The sequence below is a fragment of the Orbicella faveolata genome, unplaced genomic scaffold, assembly GCF_042242905.1.
Source record: "Orbicella faveolata isolate gen_17 unplaced genomic scaffold, um_ofav_v1 contig_24, whole genome shotgun sequence".
Taxonomy (NCBI): Eukaryota; Metazoa; Cnidaria; class Anthozoa; order Scleractinia; family Merulinidae; genus Orbicella; species Orbicella faveolata.
The window spans coordinates 14480001-14488622 of NW_028301552.1; the positions used below are offsets into that span (position 1 = coordinate 14480001).

The window sequence follows — 8622 nt, forward strand, 5'->3', positions numbered from 1 at the left end:
ATTAAGAAAAGACCAGAATAAATACCTGGAGGGACCTGACATGGTGGACAACAGTACCGTGGTCAGCGAGTTGAAAGAAAACTTCAGACTGTCTCAACCTACCCCTAGCCTTATTTTCGGAGCCATTTTGTTTCTCGTTGTCGAGGCAACAAACTGCTTGTTAACCATTCCATCATGAATGTTTCCGGAGTTATCGTCGTGTGTAAACGGTTAAGAATCCGAATATCCTTTCACTGTAAACCCCTACTAATCCAAATACTCTAAAATTGATGAATCCGGGAACTTTTACGAATCCAAAAAAACTCCTTTAGTGTAAACCTAGTCCTAGATCGACCACTGTAATGTTTATTTGTCTACCAGTGTTATGATCTGCAAATTTCAGTTAATTGATCAAACAACCAAGGTAGAAAAGATGGATTTTTTCCCAGTATGATAGAAGCTTAAACGCAGTTTCTTCCTGGGCTAATTCAATTCAAGAAATTCCGGGTTTTCTAGCTGAGTTTGAACATATTGTGTAGGTACAAATTTTCTACACAGCTAGAAGAGTGGAGATGCCATCACGCAGTTAGTAGTTTATAGAAATTATGGTATTTCCACTTGACTTTATTTGTCAGTCAATGATTCAATTGCCATAAACCATAGAGGATTGGCTAAGTGTATCTCTAAAACTGCCACTATATAGTAAGTTATCAGTGATTCAATAAAATAAATACGTGTTAAAATCAATTCCCGGAGTACTGTAGAAACGTTCTTTATCAGAGATGTCGTGGGTGTTGCAATGCAAATGAAAAAACATACATACTTATACTAACTTAAACAAAAAAAAGAAAACAAAAAAAAAACACATTTTCCATTATTTTATCTACACAACGTTTCAAAAATTGCTTTCATCGGATTGCTGGAAACGAAAATTTTACTCGAGAGTGGCTATCCGCGTCACGCAATTGTTTACATTCCAACGCTGGATTTTGGGCAAAATCTATGAGAAACACAGGCCAAGGCGGGCGACTTGAAATCATTTGCCCAGAGATGTTTTTTGATAGCCTAACAGGTGGGTGTATATTTAACCCGTAGAAAGTGTTTTTATGGTATTTAAAGTTATAGCCCATAGAAAAATATGGCGATGTTTTCATGCAATAATTCTCTTGCGACACACTGTAAAATTTTGCGTGTCAGTTTGATCTCTTTTCGGGCTCAGAACTAACTTTTATTTATCTTATTTTTCGCTCAGTCATACCACGAAGACCTGAACTGAATATAAAATCCATTGAAAGATTCTCAAGTAGCTGTTCTGCGGAGCGCGAAGCAATCAAATATTCGGAAAATTCAGCAAAACCGGAAGTAGATTTTGAGCCCAATCGGGTCGAAATCGTTTTTGGCGTATTTCTACCAAAGAAAGCTGTATTAGCAGAAACTAACTATGGTCCGTTTCTATTCTTACTAGGACCTATCTGTGGACAAAATACAAGCGAAATCAATTTTTCGACTTGTGCCATTGATAGGCGATTTAGGTCCATTTTTATAGGCATTTACTCTTAACATATGGTCTGAGGAAAATTCCCCTGAGAGACTTTCAATATGCCTGACATATTCTGGAACCGAAATAACGAGTAAATCAATCGTGGTCGCACTGCCATTAGCACATCGTGTTGATACATTCATCAACTGAGACCAAAAGCAGTCACACAGGCATTCAATAAAGCAGGAGTCAAAATTGGATGATGAACTATAGCTCGACCAGTTAACATTGGGAAAATTAAAATTTCCCAAAATAAAAATGTTCTTTGTTCCAGTTCGACAAATTTTGTAAGAGATATTCACAACTTGCTGTAAATAGCCAAGGTCCATATTCGGTGGTCTGTAGAATACTGCAATAATCATTTTGAAGTTGCTAATGTCAGATATTTCACACGCAACAGTCTCAACTTCATCCATTTCAAGATCACGGCGGCGAACGCATACAAAATCGGACTTTAAACACAGCAAAACACCACCACCACGTTCACCCTGTTGCCTATATTGGCGAAAGATAACGTAACTTGAATCGAGAATTTCAGTGTCCGTTATTCTCTGATAGAGCAAAGTTTCAGAAATAGCCACAACATCCACGCCTTTAGTTCTCACGACATTATGAAGTTCACCAAGCTTGTCGCAAATTGATCTTGCATTTAAACAGGTGTGTGTTTAAAGAAAGACAGCGAATAATCGACTTAGACGAATGTTTATCAGAATACCGAGCTCGCCCAACGGCACGTTGAGGTCCAGTTCCAGGATAAGATTTTATGTCGCCAGAAAGCAATAAATATTCCATAAAAAAAATCTAGCACAAGTATTTGAGTAGTACCTAACCATAGCCGGATGAAACCTCTTCTCCTCAAGCGTCTAAACCTTTGAAATCAACATGGCCGCCACGTGGTTCGAGGGGAAGCATTATTTCACCTTCATATGCCCAGAAACGCGTTCAAGTGTCTCTGACAACATCTTCCGAAGAGGCGTAAAGTCGATTGCAGCCGGAGTAGCCATAATCAAAGGCCACAGGCCTTAGAAAAAGCAAAAATTAACAAAAATTGCGGAGCACACAAACGCGTGTCCACCTGCCACTATTATGACAATCATTGTAACAACTAAATCATCGCTGTTACAGTACGTTTCAACAAACTTTTGACAAACGGTTTCCGGAGTTCGTTTAAAATTCCCGAAGCTCGCTACGAACTTGGCAATTTCATTACGTAGTTGTCAATCAAATCGCGGGCGTGAATGTCACGCCGAACTTTGCGGAGTTCGTTACAAGCGAAGTTCGCACCATTTCGTGTAGTTGGTTTTGGTAATATAATTACAAATGAATTTAAACGAAGTGAAAAAGAAATCTCAACCAAGCAAGGCTTATTTTATGATGTTTACTTCTGAAATGTAAATTATTTGAGGGGTACAGAGGAACTCCATCATCACAGACGGATGGCGCGACCTGCGTCTTGTTTAAAGTAGAAGTTCAACAACACGATATTGAAACGTTCTGTTTTCTCGTGCTATTTTTAGAGTGATGTATGTCCTGAAAGAAAAACGGTGTATTTTTTTTTCATCTCTGATAGATTTTTGATGTACACGTAAATACTTTTAAACCACTATGCATGGAAGTTCTACCTGAAGCTATCTGAGGAAACCGACACGACAAAAATTGTATTATTTTTATAGTTTTATTAATAAAATAAAATAAAAAGAAAAAAAGCGTTATTTTTTCAGGCAAGTGTCAAGTGACATTTGGGAAAAAAAGTTGCAAATATTTTGCATAAGGATCAGCAAATAAGTCAATGCACTTCACATTTTAGCAATGTACAAATAACTGAAAACTAGTGATTTTTTCAATTCGTTTCTACATTCATTTGAACCAACTATGAGTCACCGAATGGCGCGAACTTCGCTCGCAGCCGACTTCGCAACTTCCCAAGAAAGTTCTGCGTGAATTTCACAAATTCGTTTCGAAGTTCGCAATGTGGTTGACAACTACGTTTCGTAGCGAATTCGGGAATTTCAAACAAACTACGGCAACCATTTGCAAACGTTTTGTGAAACGCACTGTAAAACCAGAATTCTATTCAAAAACCGAAGTTTTTTGTTTAACCTAACCACGTGATGGCTTTATGACGCACATGTAGGCGGAAAATGATATCAATACAAATATCAGAGATTGGTCGATTTCTCGTTAAACTCCATAACAAAATTGATCTCAAAGGCAACTAGTTATACAGTTAACTTGCTTTCCTTGTTTTCCTACAAAGTTTACAGTTGCTTGAAGTTCACCGGAAGGCTCGAGTGACAGTGTTTTCCGCGGACAAAAGTCTGAAAGTGGACGTGAAACCACCGACTGACGACTGTGGACGTCATTCGTAATCCAGACGCAGTTGCGTACCAATATTTGAATTTCTCTTTCGATCAAAGTGTGTTTGGAAGTTAAAGTGCACCTAACCCCAAAAACTATTTTTCGCAAAAAATAAACTAGTAGACATATCGCGGATCGGTTACCAGGATGGATCATGGATGATGAAATTGAATATAGCGTTCTCTCGCAAAAATTAGCTTTCGACAGCCGGTAGAGCTTTCCACAAGTTGCTTGGCAACTTCTGGCATTTCGAGCAACTTTTTTCGTTTCGAGCAACTTTTTACATTCTGAGCGATATCTAGTTTCCTATCAATTCTGAGAAATCGAGGCAGCTTTTAGTGCTGAAATTGACCTTGCTTGCATATTTCACAATGTCTCAGAGGACAAATTATTCATTTCCTGTGAAAAAGAATCAAAATCCTTCTCCCCCTGGGGCAGATCATGGGTGCAAGATGAATGCAGCCGGGCTGCTGAGTCATCGTTTTTTTAAAAAAAATTCAAACTGGCGGAAAAAGATTCACAACTGACTCGAGTGTCCCAGGTGAAGAATTTAACAAGATTAATATTAATATTGATGCGTAGTTTTTACTCATACATTATTTGGTCTTAATTGAGGACAAAGTTTTTTAGCAACGCTGGTTACGCCGCAAAATTGCACAAAAATGCTTTTGTTGTACTTTTGCACCAGACCAAATAAAGGAAGAGATGAACAAAAGTTTTTGTTTTGTTTTTTTTGGCACAACTTCTGAGTAACTTTCGTTGCAAAAAGCAACTTTTGACTGTTTTTGAACAACGTTTGAGCAACTTTCGTCACAAAAAGTAACTTTTCACTTTTTTTGAGCAACTTTTGAGCTACATTTTGGGAAATCAGACGCAACTTGTGGAAAGCCCTAACAGCCGGTCTACTGTCTTCGACGGATAAAGATTTTGGTGATATAATGAAACGTTAAAAATTTGAATATAAAGAGTAATTCGCATAAATTTAAGGTGGCTCAAAACAGTTTCTGTTTTCTTTTTTTTTTTTTGAGACTCTTAGAACTAGGTGCGATTTTTCAGGCTTGAAACTGTACTGTCGTGAATGGCTGTGCTATTTTTTTAAGGCAACTCTCCACTGTACCTTTCATTGTGTTTAAGTCATAAATTAAGGTCGCACTGTTCTGTTGCATAGCAACAAACTTGACCCACTTTTTTACCATCAATTGCATCTATCTTAAAAACTAAGCCGGTGACCCCATATTTTTTTTCATAAAAATCTTTTTATTACTCACGGAAGAAGAAACAGGGAAAATTAGAAAAAAAATCAGTGGAGTAGATTTTGCTTGAATTAAAAAAAGTAGAAATTTCAAGAATGGAAAAATTCCACTCCACAGTTTTTTTTTTGTTTTTTTTTTTCACAATTTCCCACATGCACTCCGCTTTTGCTGTTGAATACTTTTTTGCATTAAAAAAGAAGGGTCACCGGATTAGTTTTGAGATATTAGCTTCGTGGATGAGGCATCTTAAGCGCGCGTCGTACGCGCAAATTAAAATCTTGCCTTTGCAAGATCGCACTTCGCGCACGCGTGAAGGCGGTCTGCTGCTCTTTAAAGCCCGCAATTCCACGCGAAGAAACGTGAATACCCGCGAACAGTGTTTTCTTTTCTGCTGTTATCGTTAGCAGCATAAGCGGTAGAATAAGAGTACTATAAATAACCGAAGGTGAGGCTGGCCTGGTAAAAAGAACGAAGAAAACTTGAAGAGTAGTTTATTTTCCTGTTCTTTAGATTGATAGCCGGCGCGATAGATCACAACATCAACATCACAATCTTCGTTTACGTTCCAGCACAGCGATTTAAAAGAATGTTTTTTCATTTGAAATTGCCTGAAGGATGGATGTTGTCGAAGGTAAAAATAAGCGATATCGTAAACGGCTCACTAAACTTAGCGGAAACAAAGTTCTTAGGCCTCGCGCCGCCATGTTCGTTGTGAGTTTTGCATCTCGAGCGCTATCTCGCGATCCCTCGGGTGATCGCGTGATTCCTCGCGCTGAAGTCCTTTGAGGTCCTTTTCGAAAACCACATGTATGTGAAAAAGTTTCCTCAAAAAAGATTATTATTATTAGAAGTGCGCGTTAGAGCCCAGGCTTCACACGGAAATGTTACTGTTTTGAGCCACCTTAAAAATGCTGCACGTATAAAGAATGTTCGGAAGAATGCTAAAAGTGCTAAAATTAATGTTTGTTTAAAAGAAGTTGTATTTTCTAGGGAGTGGCCATGAGTTGTCATCGGACTCGACAGTTTTGGTCTTTCTGGTGCGATGGTTTTCTTTTTCTTGAGTTGTCAAAGTCAATTACATGGTCAAAAGTCTGTGCATGTTTTGCAACAGTAAACCAGCTGTCGAAAGCCTATGTTTTCTAATAATTCTTACTAGAGAACGCTATTTCAACAATATCAAAAAAATTAACTTAATTTTTGGAGTATTTCTGTGCAAAAAATGTTTCAATTAGGTCAAATCCTAGATTTTCTGTGCCCCTTTGAAATGGCTCGCGACCGCGTATAGCAGATCTAGGAAGGTTGAGGTTGTGATGTCAAATCGTTGCTCTCAGTCATTTACCTGTTCAAGCTTCAGTCCGACCACGACGACACCACTTAGAGCAGTTTTCAATTGAGTGGCGTAAAACCAAAACCAAACCAATTACAAACCAATTAGATTACACAGCCAATCTAAAACCGTAGTAAAGCCAAAACCAAAACCAAAGTAATTGCCTGATTACTTTCGACACTCAAATGGAAACCGATCATTCATGTTGAACAGGCAAATCAGGCTGAAATGTATATGTAAATGCAAATGTATTTTAAGCAATTCTATGCCAAAGTTAGAAAAGACGTTTTCATTAAACAATTAGGTTTTAATGCGACCTCGATTCAAAAGCAAAGCAAGAACGTGACGGATTTTAAGTTTTACTGATGTGAATGAATACGTACAAGATTATCATTATTACTACATATATTTCTGTTATTCTTGAACTTTTCGCTAAATATACGATCCCACAAGCAAATCTGTTGCTTTAAGCCAAATCGTATTTAAATGAAGGATTGTTGTTGTTATTGCTGTTGTTGTTGTTGTTGTTGTTATTGTTGTTGTTGTGTGATTTTGAATTCTAACCAAGCATTTCAATTTTAGTATCATATCCGATACCCGGGAGGGACTCCCACACAAAAAGGACGGGTGTGCTCGTCGTGTACCCTTTTGGGGGTTAAAAAAGCGGTTTTGGCCATGTTACCGCATTGAAGTTCAGTCATAAAATTCCACAGCGGAAGCTTTTGCGGTACCTTCTAGGGTATTGAACCGGAAAAAAATACGACGGGAGAAAATGTGTTGTTTTGGAATTGGTACCTCTTAAAAAAAAAATCTTAAGCTACGCCCACAAACAGGATCTTGGTAGCTCTCAGGGGTTCTTTTAAAAATTTTCGACGAGCACCCCCGTCCTTTTTATAGGAGAGTCAGCCGGGGATCCGATGTCGATTTAGGTATGTAGGTTGCTAGACTTTCTCCTTTTACTATTCTGACTAGAAACATGGACGGACCTATAACAATCACATTGGCATTTGCCGGCGTGTTTACTGTGCAGTTGACAACCCATAATCCCTGGCTCGTATTAGGAGTCGTTGTCGTGGTGTGTGTAACAGTCTTTGCAGTGAATAGACTGATGCAGTCAAGTGGGGAAAAAAAGGAAAAGAAAGCTTGAGAGGCGTCTGTTAAGAGAAAACGTTATTGATATCGTAAATATAGCTTTAGTTACAATTTACTCTCTTTGTAGACAATCTTTGTAATCTATAGCACTACTCAGTTTGAGTCAATGAATTGTACATCCGTCTAGGGCTATTTTATCTTTCAACACGAGAGCAAAATATATGTGTTTTAAATAAAATACATGGAGTTGTTATAGGTGGTTAACCGTGACACTTATCTCTTGGAAAGGCAAGTAGATTGAAAACGTCCTGACCTTGGCTAGACGTTACTTGGATCCCCTATCTCCAACCCAAAATAACGTTCTTAATGTTGTTTTGCTCTGTAGCACTTTAAATTGCGAGATGCCGAACGGTATGGTAACAGTGGCAACAAAAAAAATTGTCCTACGGCGATGTTTTAACAGACCCTGGTTGGTCAAAGGTTGGATCACGAAAGAAAATAATGTTGGCTCTAAAACGAAAAGAGGCAAATCTCCAGTGAAGGATTCTAGACTGTGGCAATAGCACGGAGCTCTAAATGGTGGTCCTCCTGCGCTGAAAAAGTTTTTTTTAGGCTACTGGCATAACATTGCGGCATCCCTTAGGCGTCATAATCTGAATGATATCGAAAGATATCTGTAAGATATCTTTTCTGAAAGATGTTTTTTCTCCGTTCTAGGAAATAACACCCCATGGTGACCAACGTGTGCAATTTCAACGAATGGAGGGTTGAGGATTCGAATTAAGAACTCGTTTTATTATATGGCTAGCTCCATGAGTGGGCGAGATGAGCCAAATCCCGCGCTGTGATTGGGTACCCGAGCGGCCTTACCCCCTCGAGAGTACGCGCTGTCCCGAGCAATTTCCCCGAAGCCCCCAATATAACAAGTCATTTATTAACGAGGTTTGGCCTCGGTCCATAACCAGGAAAAAAGAACATGGTCAATATCCAGCCATCACGATCTTGACCTCATGCCTGGTCAATAACCCATATATAAATTGCCTTTGCAGAGAGCGTTTTGCCATTCACACATC

The 8622-nt window shown here is 38.7% G+C and overlaps 1 long non-coding RNA gene across 1 annotated transcript in view; it reads left to right on the forward strand.

Moving 5' to 3' along the window:
• Window positions 1-7705, forward strand: part of LOC110065138 (uncharacterized) — a 12940-nt gene extending 5235 nt beyond the window's left edge. Inside the window, exon 3 of the long non-coding RNA XR_016207857.1 lies at window positions 7430-7705. This is a non-coding gene — a long non-coding RNA (uncharacterized LOC110065138). The remainder of the gene's footprint in view (window positions 1-7429) is intronic.
• The last annotated feature ends 917 nt before the right edge of the window (window positions 7706-8622 follow it).